Source organism: Haemaphysalis longicornis, unplaced genomic scaffold, assembly GCF_048455015.1.
Source record: "Haemaphysalis longicornis isolate Haplotype H1 unplaced genomic scaffold, Haemaphysalis longicornis Haplotype H1 scaffold_1, whole genome shotgun sequence".
In the NCBI taxonomy this organism is placed as follows: Eukaryota; Metazoa; Arthropoda; class Arachnida; order Ixodida; family Ixodidae; genus Haemaphysalis; species Haemaphysalis longicornis.
Window position 1 is genome coordinate 268,537,792 of NW_027526203.1, and position 18,161 is coordinate 268,555,952.

The window sequence follows — 18,161 nt, forward strand, 5'->3', positions numbered from 1 at the left end:
TGTGTCGCACAGTAGCCCGGCAAAATTACCGCGGTGCAGATGAACTTCAATTTTGGGAGAGCGTAATCTTGTTCATACACTGAAGGTGGTCGCAGTACAGGAGGGAAGCGGTGTTGGCGTACAATCTTAGGATCTAATGCAAAGTGGTGGAGTACGCCAAATTTCTACTTAGTTCTACAAGACCTCTGTGTTTTCAAAAACAATGGCCTCAGACCCCTCTCCTCCCCCTTATCTGGTCTTGGGACTATTCGACAAGTCTAGACTAAAAAAAAAAACTGGCTGGAGTGGTTCAAAGCGTGAGGCGGTCATTTCTCTAGGTCACACGTCAAGTCTGCAAGGCTAATCGTTTAATTTCCCATTCGCCTTGCTTTTTTATTCTTATAACTTGTGATTGACCCATTCCTATCAGTGGCGTTTTGCCGTTGCTCTAAAGAGTGGAAATGATTTTCCTATAATTTTATTCCCGATCTCAGTTGTATTCCGCGTGAAGATGATCTCAAGTGCATTTCCAGTGACACCCAGAGGGCACTAAATAAACAAATGTTAGCCTTAATTATTACATTATGTAGGATGTTTAGAAGGGATAAAAAGGTGTTGCCTGAAATAAATGATGCCTAATTAAAGGTTAATTTAGAAAAGCCAGGGCCCACCTGTGTAAAAAATATTCAAAGCCGAAAGTGAACTCACCCTGGTTTCCAGAATCATCAACACTATCACTATCCCCATCCCCGTCATCATCATCAGTTATTGTCTGGAGACCCCCTCCTAAAAGCACTCCTAGCCTCTGGTGACCGCATTCGGCGATTTAGCTTCCATTCATTCCCATTTGCTGCTTCTAGGTTAATGCAAGCGGGCTGCATTGACATTCTCGGTTTCACGCGGCAAAAAACAAAACCTAAAATTTTGAAGCACACCATACAAACCGAATAGTACCAAGCAATTTAACGCCTCTGATGTCACTTACCGCGTACACTGTGAGCTGTCACACAGGCGTTTTCGTATTTTAGCCCCGCCGTGGTATGGCATCGAATACGTGAATGCCACAGCCACCGGGCCAGTACGGAAAATGCCAAGCGTACTACTGCTGTCCATATTTTTGTTCAAATATAAATTCGATTATTTGATGAGGTGCACCCTTGTTATTAGCTATGTTACAATTCTACTGCACCGAAACTGCCTCAGGTACACCTTGTGTGGGCATGCACTCTGAACGCAATATCAAACGCATATGCATACCACTTCCTTTATCACGATTTCTCTCTCCCCTTTCTCCCCCTTTTTTTACAAGTGACGAGTGCGTGGCCGCCGATATGACTGACGAGAAGAACGCCAAGCCCGCCTTAAGAGACCCGGAAGCTCCGACGCGACACCGGCCAATGACTTCGTGGAAGAAGTCATTTAGTCCGGTGGCACTCCACGAGCTACACCGTTGAGCCTTGCCTGGCTAGTAATAAGAAAAAAACCTTCATGAGAAAAAGAGAGCGTTCTTTCTTCTTCACGAACTTAGGTTCCCAGCTTTCTGAAGCTATACACACTTGATGTGGAAAAAAAAAAAAAAAAGCTACTGCGCTCATTTTCTACCTGCAACGCTGACCACGAAGCAGCGGTCTGGAGCGGCAACCTCTCTCTTAACCTTCCAAGACATTACGGCACATTTCCGCCTCTCACGCCGCCAGCTCCCTCCCGCACACCCGGATTTATCCAACAGGGAAGAACGGCTATGGCGACTGGTGCAAACCCATACCCTCCCCTGTCGCTACCACCTGCACCGTATTTATCATTCCGTTCTACCCCTCCCCCAACTGCCCGGCCTGCGGAGCAGTGGAAACTGTCCCCACAACCCCTTTCCCCCCTTACCAGACTGTAGGCACTGGGCTGAGGCGCTGGGCAGCTCCGACCTGTCTACCCAACGGGTGGTCACGGCGAGGGCTGCTGCGGTCACCGGTACGCCGGTCACCACGCCCCCCTAAGGGGCCTTTAAAGGCTCAATAAAATGTTTGTCCTCCTCCTCCTCCACAAGCAAAATATCATGTTCGCGTCCTCCCCTCGGGACGCCAAAGAATTCGCCACTGCTCTTTGTGCGGTGTTTACGGTCTATCGGCGGCTCTTCGTATCCACTGTTGCAGCAATTGTGTGCAGACAATTAGCATCGACGAGGGTGAAGGTCTCGGAAGACAATTTTTTTTATTCAAGGAGTGGCGTAAGTACGCTTGCATATTGAGAAGAGTGGGGTCAGCATATTTTAATCCGACCCATCCTGAAGAGTGTTCTTCTGGACCTTCATCCCCGCCGGGGGAAGCTCCGCAGCAAACGCATATACCGCAATCGGTCGGCCCGGTTTTTTAATATTTCCGGGATTTTTTAAGTGAAAAATGCTCCGCTACAAGTTATACGTATCATTTTTGTAAATAAGGACGGTTTTGTATCTTCAGACCGGTTTAGGTGCCGAGAGGGTGCCATCACCACGTTTAATTAAAGTTCTGTGTCGCCCCGGAAGTGCCCGGCCTGCAGTGACCTGGTAACGGAATGTACCGGAAAACGTGGCAGTCAAAAACGTTTATTGCAACTGAAGTTTAAAAAATGCGCGATATATGTGGGGGGTTATTCTCATTGCACAGGTCGCGGGCTACCGGGGCTCGTCGCGGCCGATTGGACAGGTACTCCTGGTCTTCATACCACCAGCTGGTCAGTGCAGTACGAGAGCAGTACTGAGCTGCCCAAGAGCGAAGCTGCCTTTTTAAGTGCGAATACACTTTATAAGCGACCCTGAATTCCGTTGACCGCCGTCCGTCCACATAGCAACAGCTGCGGGTGCGCGCGCTCCTCGTCTTCCTTGGCAACGGGGGGAGATGGGCGCGCGCTGCCTGGCCGCTGACATGGCACATACTCACGTGGGGGATTGGCCAGGAATCTCCTCGTCTTCCTAGGCAACGGGGGGAGATGGGCGCCCGCTGCCTGGCCGCTGACATGGCACATACCCACGTGGGGGATTGGCCAGGAATCGGGCGTGAGAAGGGCTAATGCACCCGCTTAAAGGAGTACTGACACGAAATTTCAAAGCTGAGATCCGCTCTAGCAATCAAGTACAACGACAACACAAATAGGTATCTGTGCATGGCACATACCCACGTGGGGGATTGGCAAGGAATCGGGCGTGAGAAGGGCTTATGCACCCGCTTAAAGGAGTACTGACACATTACCGAACCGCGCAAATTCAACTCCGGCATTCGCACTTTCACATTCTACCCCTCGGGGAAATGCGGGGAAATTTTTTTCGCATTGGCATAATGCTGATGACATCGATATCGGTGGTGACTATGAGGGCGACTGCGACGACGATGATGAATGCAATCATGATCATTATGGTGATGATGGTGATGATGCACCCGGGAAAATGCCTCCTTTAGGGCAACAAAAAAAGCTTCGACAATTATGACGAATCTGTTGCCGGTGATTGATGTTTCTCACATATGCCTTATTTTTATGCTGGTGCCATTGGTGAGCCCAATCATGCACTGTTGTTCCGCCACGGGTATTTACCCAATTGAGACCCTTTCAGGGGAAGGCTGGGTATATGAATGGATATACTTCCTTGTCTGTCCATTGCTTGCCAGCCGTCGACGGAAAGCAGTTACCAATTATTCATTCCGTTTGCGCTGGAAGGTGGCGGTGAATGTCAGCCGTAAATGTATAGCAGAAGCACAATTAAATAATTGTGCAAGGTGGCACGTGAAAAGAAAGTAATTAAGCAGTTTGCAGGAATAGGCTTTTAATATACACAGTATGCGTACGTGGTATGTACGCCAAGGGCAACTGCATGAAAAGGAGGGTACAGTGCAGCCTCTGTCCTTTTTTTTCCTTTTGGTTGAAAGCAGCGCATGCCAGTTTCCGGCCCGCCAACGTATCCGCACAAGCGCGTGACTGAGCGCGAGCCGCACACCCCTCGGTCAGTTCTTTCGCCGACGAAGACGTTCGCCACACGGCTTTCCGGAGGTCCCCGTCGAGCCAGGCTTTCGTCCCTCCTTCGTCCCTAATTGTTGCTGCTACCCCAACGGTGCAAGCATGATGAGGAGGTTGCCTGTCACGGGTTCGCGGCCAGCGTCGCCTTCGTTCCGCCTTCTGCCACGCTAACAGCTACCTCCGCCCCCGTCTTCTCGACGGGCCGGGGGCATGTACACTTTGGCCCACCGCTCCAGCTATGCCGCCGCGTAAGGCCTCCAACTATTCCTTTCTCAAAGGCATAAAAGATAGTGGGGATTCATAGCGCGCCGTATGCTAAGTGGCTACGGCGAAGTGGGGCTGAGCGTGAGGTCGCGCTTCTAATTACCGCCGCCACCCATTCTCATCTAACAAAATTAAAAACAAAACACCTCAGTATCCAGTATGGACGATCAGGGAAAAAATAATGCGCACACAACGCACTGAGTCACGGCCCCATATGGTCGCGTGCACGCCCATGTATCAGCTCGCGGTGTCTTGGTTTAATTGGTTTCTTAAACAGCACAGTGCACTTCATGATTACCCCGTGCGCTTTCCTAGTGCTCCGATTTAAACATTACCATATCATCTTGTGGCACGGATAAATGCGACGACGTTTGGAGGGGTATACGCTATACGACATCGGGATAATGATTTACCTTCGCACGAACGCCGGCAATTCGTGGTCCAGTTTCCTTGGATAATTTTGTTGTTTAAGAATTGTACTCATATAGCTCTCCTACTCACTCTTATTGATTTTGAGCTGGTATTGTACATAATAGGTACCTTTGTTCGCAGCATTTATTAGGCGTTACCCCGCGTATATACTCCGTTTCGGAAACGAAAATGACTGGTCACGAGCTAAAAAAAGCGTGACAAACAGCTTTTACCGCATTCGTTGCGTGAGGTTACATCGCCGTGTACATGATTACCGGCGGACTCTCGAAGTGGGGTTCCCAATGCATAGTTTCTAAACTAACCCGTCACCTCATTCTTGGTTGAAGCTCCCCCTCGCATGTGACGCCTGCTATGGCACAATGCAAATAAAGTATTGCTTACATTCCGCAATGCGCTACCACGGGCGCTATTAGTTCAGTTCAATCGCCTGCTGGGTTTAGTCCTTCGTTGAATTTGTCCATTGCCGTAAATTAGGCCCACCGTGTCCATCGTTTTTCTCGCAGTTTTGGGGCTTGTACCAGGTGGCGCCAAGGGGACGCCACGTATGATTTTTATTTCCCAGACCCTCCGCGCCAACTCCGAACCAAAGAATGCACGCAACGAATGCATGCCATCGATTCAGAGAATTCGTCTCACAGAAGACGCTTCACTTTAGCCTCTAGGACTGTAACGCGCTAGCATTATCGTACTCGGCGCTAAAGATGACTCTGGTGTGGGCTCGCCACAGGTATACGGGAGCTCATCAAGCACAGGTGTATCGATAGCGAGCGTGCGCGGAATGGCGTATTGCGCCCTATAGCGCTCTAGCACTGACGTCATCGTACCCCCTATCGGCGCCAGCAAATAGCGTTTCTGCTTGCACGCCATCTGTTTGGGTAGCGCCTTAAGATCCTGGTGGTTTTTTCGCCGGCGGTTTTTCGCTGACGGAAATTTTCGCGACGTCGTCTGACTCCCACGTCGGATTCTCTACTTCACAGGACCCTTCATGCTTTGATTGATTGTTAGGTTTAACGCACCGACGCTACACAGGTGATCAGGCGCGCTGTAGTGGAGTGCTCCGGATTAATTTTGACCGCCTGGAGATCTTTAACGTCCGCTGAAATCTCGAGCACACGGGTGATTTCACTTTTCGCCTCCGTCAGAAAAGCGGCCGTCCCCCTTCATGCTTTGAGGAGAAATTTGGTCATGTTTTTCACAAAATAAGACATTACCACGTAATTCACCATTACTCATTTGTTCGCTTTGCATGCACCCTGAGCTTCATATCGGTGGCGTAGTAAAACGTTGGCCACGTTTTACACTATTAATCTTAAACATGGAATTCGTCTGGCTTGCACAAGTGTTTGGCTATATGTCCCGACTACCGACGCAAAAGACATATCGTGTCCTATGGACGTAAAAAATGGCGTGTCACGCAGTTCGGTTGGTTGAGACGTAAAATGACGTCATTTTTTAAAGTTATTAGTTATTAGGACAGTTGCGGGAACTGTCTGACGGACCCCGCCCTTACAATTTTTTAAAGGCTAAGAGCCCATTTCTGAGTTGATCACTGGAAACAAATGGCTCACCTGCGTTGTGTTGATTAAACAAAATAGAATCTTGTGCTCAAAAATGCATTTAAGAAGGCATTAAAACTACTGCTATTATTCACAGAGGAAAGGCGTTCCAGCTAACGCATGTCGAAATTTCGTTAAGCGTTTGATCCCCATGCGTTCATGCCACATCAACTTTTAGCGTCTCGTTGTGCCCCGCTGTTGAATAATGTTTAAGTACACAGAAACGTCAAAAGGTGACGTCCCACATATGTTGTTGCGGGTACATCGCCGGGACCACCGGTCGGTTGGCAGAAGAGAGCGTAGACTACCCTGCGAGAGGAGTCCTGGTATTTGTATTTCGTATCAGGCACGGCTACAACAGGTTACACTAGCTTACCAGAAAAGAAAAAAAAAGGCAAGTTTTGGCACTTAATGTAAACCTAGTTATCACGGACCAAAGAAGCTTGCGCTCAAGCTCACGAACCGACGACCCACTGGGCGCGCCTTCCATGGTCTCGAGCGGCGGTGGAGCATCCGTTAAACCTTCGCACGCCTTCGCCTAGTCACGTGGTAGCGCAGCGGCGAGGCTCTGAGCGAGAGCAGCTGCGACGCCTCTCCGCTGTATACCTCACACTTGGGACACCTGCTCTCTGGAGGCTCAGGGTCATTACGGTACGTTGAATTGCCTTGCGATACAAGACGCAGCACAGCTCTCGTTTTAAACGATACAAATGTGCTTGTCGCATCACCCTGCAGGGTAGGCGGAGTGCGCGAAGTCTGAAATTCCGTCCTTGAGTTTTCCAGCGCCGTCGTTTTGTCACCAGCGGGAAGTCGGCGCGCGCGCACGTAATGATATTGGAGGCGATTTCGCCTGCTATCGCCACAGCGGATCCCACACCTTTAGTGGTCGTTTAGTTTCTATAAAGGTGATGAAAACGTCCAATAAATGAGGCTTTGTAGTGCTTTTAGGTTATATTAGCGGGTATAGTGAATAATGAAGGGAATCCTTGAGCACGTGAGCTCAAACCCATTTGGCACCGCCGGTGCTACGCACCCGCATATTTCGCATTGTGCATTACACGGTGCCACTTCTGTACCATGTATGAAACAGCTTAATAATGCATGCTTGACACGGAAAAGGATTGACTTGCTTTGGCCTGCAGTGTATTAATTGCCGGAAATCCGCGTGATGCCTGCATTCTGCTGCAACGAGTTATCGCTGCCTTTTTTCTATCTGTGAGATTGCAATCGAAAGTATCAAAAGGTGCCCAGAATTAGTCGATTCGGCGCCTACCAGTAGCACTGCTGCGTTTTGTTTGTGCGGAATGAGTCAAGTTCTCCAAAAAAATTCAGTGTCCATCCAATGTGGGAAGAAGGATGTCAAACGAAGCTTTGGTGCGTAATGTTAAAGTCGTGTTATCTGATAATTTTCATACAAATTGTTTCCGGGTAGTTCCGGTAAAACAACAGTTGCAGGCGTTTTGTGTAACTATACTCCCTTGGTATATGGTCATGTATTCTCTGCAGGCAGTGATTTTGTGATGTTTAGAACTTAACTGTGAACTTACTATGGCAAGTAAATGAAACCCGGTGCAGTGGTGCCATCGTCTTAGCGGTCAATTGTCATGGAATGTTTTAGGGATACTTTCAATATCACGAGTTAAACCCCAAGCTTCTATTTATTCTCCTGAAGTCGGGTTCACCTCTAAACATGTCTGCATATCGGGGAAGGAATCGCTTTAGAGGGCAACATAATCCGTTTTGTATAAAAATATGAAGGCCCCAGAACCATTTTATACCTCTTTATGATTTTTTGTTTACGCCGAAGCTGTAGCGCACAGTTTTACGGCTCCGGTGATTTCAGTGGGCGCCGCGATTGTGGCGCTACGCTCGCGTGAGAGTCTTGTCGGAGATAATCTGCTGGATCCTAGCCCTAGACAGTTTAACCGCAATATTGGCTGCCTCTCCTTGCAGCTGCGGCGCCCCCCGCCGCAATGGTGAGGAATACCCTCACCAGCTCATGCTGTTCCTGACGGCGCCGCCAGGCAGCCCCATCCTGGTCGCCGCTGGTGCCTGGCAGTTTGGCAGATGTGGACGCAGGTCGAGCTGCCGTGCCCCTCATCGCCACCGTCTTGCTGATGGGCCCTGTCGTGCACACCACGCAGGACATCAACACCGTGGCCCGCGGCATCGCCGCGAAGAAACGGCTACTCTATTGGGCTTAATAAAAACACGGAGGACGGAATGTAATCGCCAAATACGACTGTGATAGAAATATACTCGATAAACCAAGGACAATATGCAGTACCGCATGAAATAACTACGCCCAGCTTCTGTTCCGAACTTTTTCATGGAATCATTCTAGATCGAATAGTAGAATATATGCTTCTTATCTCTGTGGAATTGTGATCAAGCGACACTTCGAAGTTCCCTCTGAGGGCGCATAATTGAACTTCAGTCACATCATACGTCGGAAGTTGAAGCCCGATAAATAGTAAAACTGAGTCCTTCCCTCAATGCCTGCTTTTGCCATGCGTGGAGAAGTCTGGCATGGTTGTTTGACAAAAGCCAGGGTTTGTTCAATTTTTGAATCTCTACGTTAATTTTTTCAGAGTGATGTACGCCTGGGTGAGGTTGAACGCTTGTCGATGCGTACTTAATTAGGCCGGAACTTTCTTCTTTTTGGTTTACCCTCGGCGGCGTATCGAGTTTTAGCTGGCCGTTTTTTACGGTCATCTCTGCTCCGATAGCAAGCGGGAGCGCCATTGCGCCTGCGTGGCGCCCTTGGCAGCGAACGGCATTGGCTCCGGTTGCGCTTAGCGGGCCGCCGGTACCGGAGCGGACTGTCGAAAAGGGTCAGTAAAACTCTCTATTACCGAAAAGTGCAGCATATATTGTTGACGTCATCGCTGTCTCAAAATGTCAGGCTTTATCTTTAGCGGGCCGAAGAAGACTTGTTCGCGCTGAGTATAGGATACGTATTGAAGATCGTCACAGAATTAGTTTGCGCACGTTGTTTTCCATTCTTCGGCACCCTCCCGTAGAAAAAAACAAACAGTTCACGCATCCAAGCGACGAAGCTGCTGCCGCGTGTGCTGTATATGTCCTGGGCGTTGGTGGTAGCTGGGTGAGGTAGCAGGGTGAGGGGGATAGGAGGGAAAGAGTGCCGAGCAGTATGGCCGGAGTGAAGCGGTCGTGAAATGGAGCGGGCGTTGGGCAGGAGGGGCGAAGGCGATGCCCGCACCACTCGCTTGGCAAAAACAGCCCGCCACCTAGCCATCTACAAACAATGTAAATCCGATAGACGCGAGAGCCGTTCGTTTTTGCAACAAGAGCGGGCATCTTCCTCCTCCGCATTATATATATAGTGGCGTTGTCAAAAACTTTTTTAGAGCGCAGCACTTGAGCGCCCGCTCCTGTGGTTTCAAGGCTCCGTCGGCCCTCCTTGTATCCCAGCGAACGAATGGGAGAGCAAAGACAAACGAGATAGAACGAGCGGGAAAGTATCCCGGAGGAGAAAGTATCGCGAGAGTGTGAGGGAAGGGCTGTATGCCGAAAAGGCGCGAGACATTCTCTCCGGACCTGCCGCGGTGGCTCTGTGGCTAAGGCGTCGGGCTGCTGAGCTCGAGGTCGCGGGATCGATTTCCGACCACGGCGGCTGCTTTTTCGATGGGGGCACAAAGCAAAAACGCCCGTGTGCACGAGATTTCGGCGCACGTAAAAGATCTCCAGGTTGTCAAAATTAATGCGGAGCCCTCCACTACGCCGCACCTCAACGTCTGCGTTGCGTCGGTATGTTAAACCCTACAATCAATCAATCCACATTCCCTCCGGTGGCGACGCGCTACGTTATAACCGAGAGAACGAAGACGCCACCGAAGATACAGCGAGCAGGAAAGAGCAGGATGAAGGTATGGCAAAATGCACGATAGATGGTCCCCCGCGGCGACGCGCAGAGAAACAACGCCAGAGCATATCGCGCGTATTCGGGTGTTTGCTAGTGCGGTGATTACTTTGTGAAACGCAGCAGGTATTCGTCGTCATCCAGAAGACTGCAACTTGCCGTGCGCTCAAATTTCGCATTAGGGAGTATGGTAATCATCAGGCAATTTTTTTTTTTTGGGGGGGGGGGGGGTGGTTCTGCACACCTCACCACGATTTTTTGTGCCTCGAGTCCTCCATGAAACGAAGAGATTGAACCCTTCCGCCTTAAAATAAGTACACTTCTCGCCTTCTGAATTATGCTTATCGAGTCTCCCCAGCGGTCAAAAGTGATACAACTTCGTCGTTTTGTGCAGAGAGTAAGCTCGTGAGTTAGAGCTGTTCTTTTGGGACAATACTCGTTCACAACAAGAGCATGCATTTCAAAGAGAAATCACAGGAAAGCGTGCACAAACTCCTCTTTAAATTGGATTTGACGCGATGGTAGACTGAAGTTTTCGGTAAAACGGGGTGAAAGTACTTTCGAGACACCTCAAGTCTGTTCAGTACATCGGTTTCAATAAAATGTGTTTGATAAAACATGGCCCGTGTAAACCCAGTTAAATCATTAACACCGGGTTTGAAAAAAAAGAAGAACGTAATGACCCGGACGTGATTCGAACACGCAACCTTCTGATCTGGAGTCAGACGCGCTACCATTGCGCCACCGGGTCTACACGATCCCGCCGTTTTAAATTGCCAAGATGAGCGTCGTGTTTCGCGGCAACGAATGGGCATGCTCACAGACTGCTGACGCATGGAATTCTGCCTGCATGATCGCGTCCGTTTCAAAGCGTCTGTTATAAGTGATGGCGTAGATGCACGACGCGTATTGAACGTGCACTGCGCTTAGCCTCCAGGGTCCGCTCCTAAAGCAGCACGTAAGCAGCCTGAAGTTGGCTTGTAAAGCGGCTTACCCAAACACTGACGCCTTTGGAGGGAACGCAAGGCATGAATTAGGCCACAGCCTTTCCCTGTACCAACGACAAAGAAGGAAGCGCTGCCCATACGAAATGACCTCCACCCCGGATATTGACTATAATGCTGACGCCTGTGCGCAATACAATAACAAACAACAGATAATATGTAGTTATTTTGATAAATATATCTGAGTAGAGGAAGGCTGAAGGTTAAACAAATTCACTGTCATATGACGGCACTCATTGCGGGGTTAGTGCGATGCAACTTCCGCTTAAAAAATCGCCGCCGATTAAATGGTCACTGAAGACAACTAGCTAGTTGCTTTCAGACGAAAGTCAGATCGCATTATTGGAAAGTTCCGAAGCTTTACCTGGGCTATGAGGCACGCCGTAGGTGAGGGCTCCGGATTAATTTTGACAACTTGGGGATCTTTATCGTGCAGCGAATATCAACACATGCATGGGCATTTTCGCTTTTCGCCTGTCTAAAAAATCAGAGCCCTTCCACCCCGTGAAGAGGGATGGCCAGCAAAGCTGCGGTGCCGAGCCTCAACGTGAGGTTTGACTGGGTCGTAGTTCAAGGGTTGCACGAAGCAAAACACGTTTGTTGGTAATTTGCGATTGAGCATTGTTCCTTGTTATTAACTGAAAGACCAGTCCTGTCCAGTCACTGCTCCTCGCGCATGCTCAGCACGGCTCTTCACGAGCCACGTGAAACGGCTATCAAGCGGCTCCGACGCAGCGTCCGACTTGGCTACTGCGCAATTGAGGCGCACACCTGGGCACGCGCCGGCGCCAGTGTGTCTGCCGCGGCTATGATGCAACACAATCCAACACAATCCACTTCAATCCAATCCAATCCAAATCCAATCCAATCCGAGCCAAGCCAAGCCAAGCCAAGCCAATCGAATGGAATCCAATCCAATGCCCCTCGCGCTTGCGCAGAACGGCCCTTCACGGCACACGGGAAACTGCTCAACCTCGGCCAGTGTAGCTTACGCTACAAAACACACAGGAATCGTGGGTAGAAAATTATTATAGCGCGAGTATGGTAATCACGGCGCATGCTCTATGAAGGCTTTAGGACCTTTTTAATTTTGTATGATTTTTTTCCATGCCCCGGGGGTGTGGCGCGCAGTTTTACGATTCCGGGGATTTGAGTGGGCTCCGCAATGTGGCGCTACGCTCGCTAGCGATTCCTGTCTACATCGCTCTGGGGCCGGAGACGATCTGCTGGATCCTAGCCATTTACAGCTTTGCTGTAAAACAACCACCGGGGCCGGGATTAAAGCCGCGTTTCAAGACGAGCGTTTCACCTCCCCATTGAACACCGGTGATCGAAATAGCATCGACCTCTTTTTTAGCATAATTATATATTGTTTCGTTCTTAGAGCAACTAACCGTCATTTACGAAATGTACATAATCTGGCTAGGCCCGAAAACGTTAACCGATGGTTCGTAGGAGTGCTTTATGCAGGCTGTGCGCATTTGTATATACTAGTGCCTGGGAATATCGCTGCAAGATGCACAATATAAACGTAACATTTAAAGGTTGTCTCTCTCTCTCTCGCTCTGCAAAACAGAAAACTGTCAGCACGAAAAACTTTAAATCACAGCAACAGCGATGCAATGTGGAGAAGAATCCTCATCGGCAGCATGATTCAAGAGAAACCATTCTTGAGCTATCGTACGGAAAATATAATTAATGCGTCTAGATGAACAAATCAAATAAGCTTAAAATGCTGTGCAGAAAGAAATGTACTGTGAAAAAAAAAAGTTTTTTTTTAGAAAAGATTGTTCGCGCAAAGCTTCTTTAAGATATTTAGTAGACAAAGAATTGGTACACTTTGTGAGAGCCCCGTCTCAGTGAAAGGCCATGGATAAGGTATTTTAAGGCATTGTTTTCCATGCTTGGTCCTAATGCGCGGCAGCGTATGGTATTTTTTTAAGAAAAACTTTTATACCTCAAGATACGTGGGATCAAATTGGTTAATATTTTTTTTCTTTAGAATAAGCCTGTACAAAGAACGTTTGTACAAATTAAGCTGATGAGTCAATATTCTTTTACAAATAGGCTCTTACTGTATTAGTGTGGATTGTTGCACTTGTTGCTGATTCATATTCGACTAAAGTGCACAGAGCAAGAAACATGGACAACGGACAAGCGAAATACAGAACAGGCGCTTCTGCCCTGCCATTATATTATACGCGTTTTCCATTGCTCCAGTTCGTTTCTGTTGTGTAACGAAAAGTATTTCCACATTAGTACACGTGGACTTCCCCGTAGGCAATAATTGAGATGTGCTTGTAGCACTGCGTAGTAGTACATCTTTAACCTAAACCTGCTCCGAATCTGGTTTCACAGAATCCACATTGCACCATTTCCGTTCAACAACCTCATTTTTTTTAAATTTACGTGCTGATCCCAAGATAACCATTATTTGAAATACACCACGGCATTTCATTATGGAAAGTGAGGGTCATTTTGTTACTTACAAATGTGTTTCCAGTTCGAAAAATGTAATTGCGTTCTATTTATATTTATTTGCAGCTCATTCGCAGATAATTTCAGGGACAGTCCCAAGTGCCAATTATTTGCAGTGAGTTCCAGTTCACCAAAATTGGATCCAATAAAAAGAATAGTTCGGCGGCTCGGAGAGACATCGTGCGAAGCAGCACATATTCCAACTTTCTCCGAAGAAGATGATGATCGTGGAAGCGCCTCAAGAAGAAAACGCTTCCCGTGATAGGAATCGAACTTGGGTACCTCGCGTTATGAAGCCGTCTTCCATCCGACTGCTTCATTCCGACATGGTCAAAGGGATTTTGGGAGGGCTGCATGGACGTAAAAAAATTGACACGGAAATCAAATCATCCACCCTTCGGTCTAACGACGACGATGGCTGAACGCGAAGTTTTCTTTACGTGAAAGCAAATGGCGAAAGGCAAAGCCAAAGCTCCGATCAGAAATCGCCAACTCAGACTACAACTTACTGCAGGAAAGCCAACTTTCTCTGACGATAAATTATGCATTTATCCGTCTAACGACGACAATGGTTGAACGCGAAGCTTTATTCGTGCGAAATCAAATGGCGAAGAGTCCACAAGTAAAGCCCATTTTAGATGGTGCGTTTTTCGTCTGCGAATTCGGTGGAACGAACATTCGCCCTTACGAAGTTCGCAATGCTTAGAAATGTCGTCTACATTGCCTGCGAACGTCCCAATCTTCGCATTTCAGGGGCACATTGTTTGCAGACTGAATTAAATCTACCGAGAGCAAAGCTTGTTTTGATTAAAAAACGGTTTTATTTTACTTTCTGGGCAAGTTGTTTCAGACTGTTTTGCAATAAATATGAGTCTATCTGCGGTTTCATACAACAATCGCCAATTATTTATCAATATACGCACACATAGCAGAGAAGACAAACACAGCAACAACCAGTGTTGCCAGATTTGGCTATTTATAGCCAAATTGGGCGACATATTTGTGTTTCTGGCGTTGTTTTAGATGACGTGGCTATGTGGCTGTATTGGGCTACATCTGTACAAATGACATCCCGTTCTAAAAAGCGTGTTTTAAGGCCTTGCTATGTTCGCGACGCACCTTTTACCACATTTCACAGGGTCATTTCTATGGGCACAGCACCATGCGGCACATCAATCCTTGAGTGTGAGTAAGTGGCGTTGCAGGCAATGCATTCTCCCCTTGCATTGAGCGACAATGTTAGCGAATTCTGGCGGGCTGTCGCGAAAGCTACTAACAGTGTGGAGGAAGCTCTTTTTCCTAACTTGTCAGCGATGGTGCTTGCACTTCTTTGTTTACCTGCGTCGAACGCCGCTGTAGAGAGTGTTCAGTCTCGTGACTGTAACAAAGACGGACCACAGAAACAAACTCACTGTGCGGAATCTGGAAATGATTCTGCACGTTCGGTGTGGCTTGAAAGAGTATATCGGCTGCTGTAACAATTTTAAGCCAAGTGAGCGCTTTTTGGAGAAATTTAACAGTGCTGCCATGTATGAGGAGTAATATGTTCCTAGAGCATCGAGTGGTGTGCGACGATGTGCAATATTCTCCTAGTCTTGCTTTACATCGGTTTACTTGTAATCACAAGGAAGTCGGCCAGTTTTTTTTTTCGGTCTCACTGTTATCAATCTGGCAGCAAGTTGTATGTACGGCGAGGTTTGCTGTGCTTTCGTGCATGTCACATGTCAGTTGTATTTACACGGAAGTTAGCTAGTATTTTCTTCTCTCATTGTTATGAATTTGGCAGCAAGTCTTGTGCTGCGAGGTGTGTGTTTTCATTCTTGCTGTATCTCCATGGATGCGTATTTAGAAGAAATTCACTGAGTGTCTCTTTTGTCATTGATAGATTAAGAGTATTTGCTGTTTCTCACTTTAAGTGTATAGGCTTTTATTAAAAGCCTTGTTTTTCTGTCACAGTAATTCTTGCAAATAAAAACTGTTTGTACCACTATGCAGTGCATGGTTTTTGTACATCAATATTGGCTACATTGGGCTACTTACAATGTGCGCCCGATTGCAATGGTGGCTATTTTTGGGCTACATGTTTTTTAAAATTTTGGCTGCGCCTTACTATGCCATCTGGCCAGTGGCGGTCCCAAGGGGGGGGCGAAGGGGGCGGTCGCCCCCCCCCCCCCCCCCCCCCCCCCCAAAGAGGTCCTCAGTTTCTTAGTTTTAGTTTTTTAAAGCATGAATTGGTGCAAGGAGGGGAGCGATTCTTTATTCGCCTCGCCCCCCCCCCAAAAAAAAAAAAAATCGCCCCCCCCAAAACCAATCTCTGGGACCGCTACTGCATCTGGCAACACTGCAAGCAACCCTGCGCGCCCTGCGTTGCTTGTTGTGCGCGCCTAGCCTTCCTCCATGCGCCTAGCACACCTCGGTTTACCTCGGCCGGTTCTTCTAAGGTTCTTCTGAAGTTGTTTCCTGCTGTGATGTCCGCCACCTGCGCGGATACCGATTAAGCATTCGATGAAAACGGCGCGCGACATTGTGTTGTGAACGCGCGAGCGTTTGTATCGGTGCACCCGAGCTTACGCCGTGCGTATACAAGCAACGCCATCTGGTTGCTAAGGGTGCAGGTGGTGATGCCATGACGTTCATTTAGCTGTGTTCCTATCACGGTGTAAGAATAGTTTACACCGTGGTTCCTATTAGCCGCCGGTTCAGCCCCTGTACACTGCACGAGCGGCGTTTGCCGGGGCATCGCCTCCTTGCTCGACCGTTCCAAACATTTGGCACTTTGCCGCAGCAACGAAAAAAGGTCGTTTTACCGCACGAGCGGCGCCGCATGCGAGAATTCGCAGGGAATTCGCACCATGCAGAACCGGCAGCCAAAGTCCAAAGACAGACGACAACCCACTGCAGGAAAGCTAACTTTCTCTACGATGATCGTGGATGCGCCTCAAGAAAAAAACGCTTCCTCGTGGTCGGAATCGAAGCTGGGTTCCTTGCCGTATGGTTGAACTCGTAGCTTTCTTCGGGCGAAATTTAAATGGCGAAGGGTCAAAGTCTACGCCGGTGCAAGCAAAAGTCCAAACTGCGTGAGAGTCAAAGTAAAAGCTCAACGATTCAGATCCCAAAAACAACTTGCACACCTCCGTCTAACGACGACTATGGTTGAACGTGAAGATTTCTCGTGGTGGATTCTGTGGTTGGGAAATCCCACACTCTGAGTATGTGCTAGTATGGTGGTACGCACGTCTTTTCTTGAATACCTACAGCAACTCTCGGGTGTGCGCTCCGCAGCCTGAAGTTTCGGTTTGGAGTATGAGGCGCAAATCGATACGTGCTGCTTGGCATTTGCTTCGACCATGTCGAAATGGAGCAATCGGATGGAGCAATCGAACCCGGATGGAGCAATCGAAATGGAGCAATCGAACCCACGCCTTTCGAAAGGCGTGGTTTCGGTCCCCACTCTGGGTGCGTGTTTTAAGTGCGAATGCACTTCTTAAGCGAGCCTGAAGCGTCCGCCGCCGTCCGCATAGCAACAGCTGCGGGTGCGCGCGCTCCTCGTCTTCCTTGGCAACGGGGGGAGATGGGCGCGCGCTGCGTGGCCGCTGACATGGCACATAGCCACGTGGGGGATTGGCCAGGAATGTCCTCGTCTTCCTTGGCAACGGGGGGAGATGGGCGCGCGCTGCCTGGCCGCTGACATGGCACATACCCACGTGGGGGATTGGCCAGGAATCGGGCGTGAGAAGGGCTAATGCACCCGCTTAAAGGAGTACTGACACGAAATTTCAAAGCTGAGATCCGCTCTAGCAATCAAGTACAACGACAACACAAATAGGTGTTTGTGAATAAATGCATCTTCCTTTCTTTGTAGTTGTGTGTGTGTGTGTGTGATCTCTCTTTCGCGAACATTACCGAACCGCGCAAATTCAACTCGTGCATTCGCACTTTCACATTCTTCCCCTCGGGGAAATGCGGGGAATTTTTTTCTTTCTTTCTCACGTAATAATTAAAAAATAATGTAACGTCACTAACGGTAAAAAAATAGTCTAACCATTCCCCTGTGCCTTCTTTGGCGTTGTAGACTGCCGGCATATATATATATATATAAGAGAAGAAAAACTTTGAACAAGGTAAAAGCACGATTGTCGCCTACGTTTCAATCGTGCTTTTACCTTGTTCGAAGTTTTTCTTCTCTTGTGTTCTCTACCATCTTCAAAGTTCTACTACTCCCTATATATATATATATATATATATATATATATATATATATATATATATATATATATATATATATATATATATATATATATATATATATATATATATATATATATATATATTGTAAAGGAGATGAATGGTGCAGGCGCTAGTGAACGAAACACGATAGTGCGCCAGACTCCGCAGCCGCGAAAGCAGCATCGACAGTGACAACAAAACGAAAACCACCGACGACGAAGACGACAGGCGCGCGTCTGTGAACCCGCTCCATCTTGGATAACGGTCATTAAAGGCCTTTCGTCAGCTACCTTGCGTTGAGCAATACATCCCCTTAGAATATATATATATATATATATATATATATATATATACCTA

The 18,161-nt window shown here is 48.1% G+C and overlaps 1 non-coding gene across 1 annotated transcript; it reads right to left on the reverse strand.

Moving 5' to 3' along the window:
* Nucleotides 1-10,774: 10,774 nt before the first annotated feature.
* On the reverse strand, nt 10,775-10,846 carry Trnaw-cca (transfer RNA tryptophan (anticodon CCA)). Its single transcript has one exon. It is a non-coding gene; the product is annotated as a tRNA-Trp (tRNA).
* Between the last annotated feature and the right edge of the window lie 7,315 nt (nt 10,847-18,161).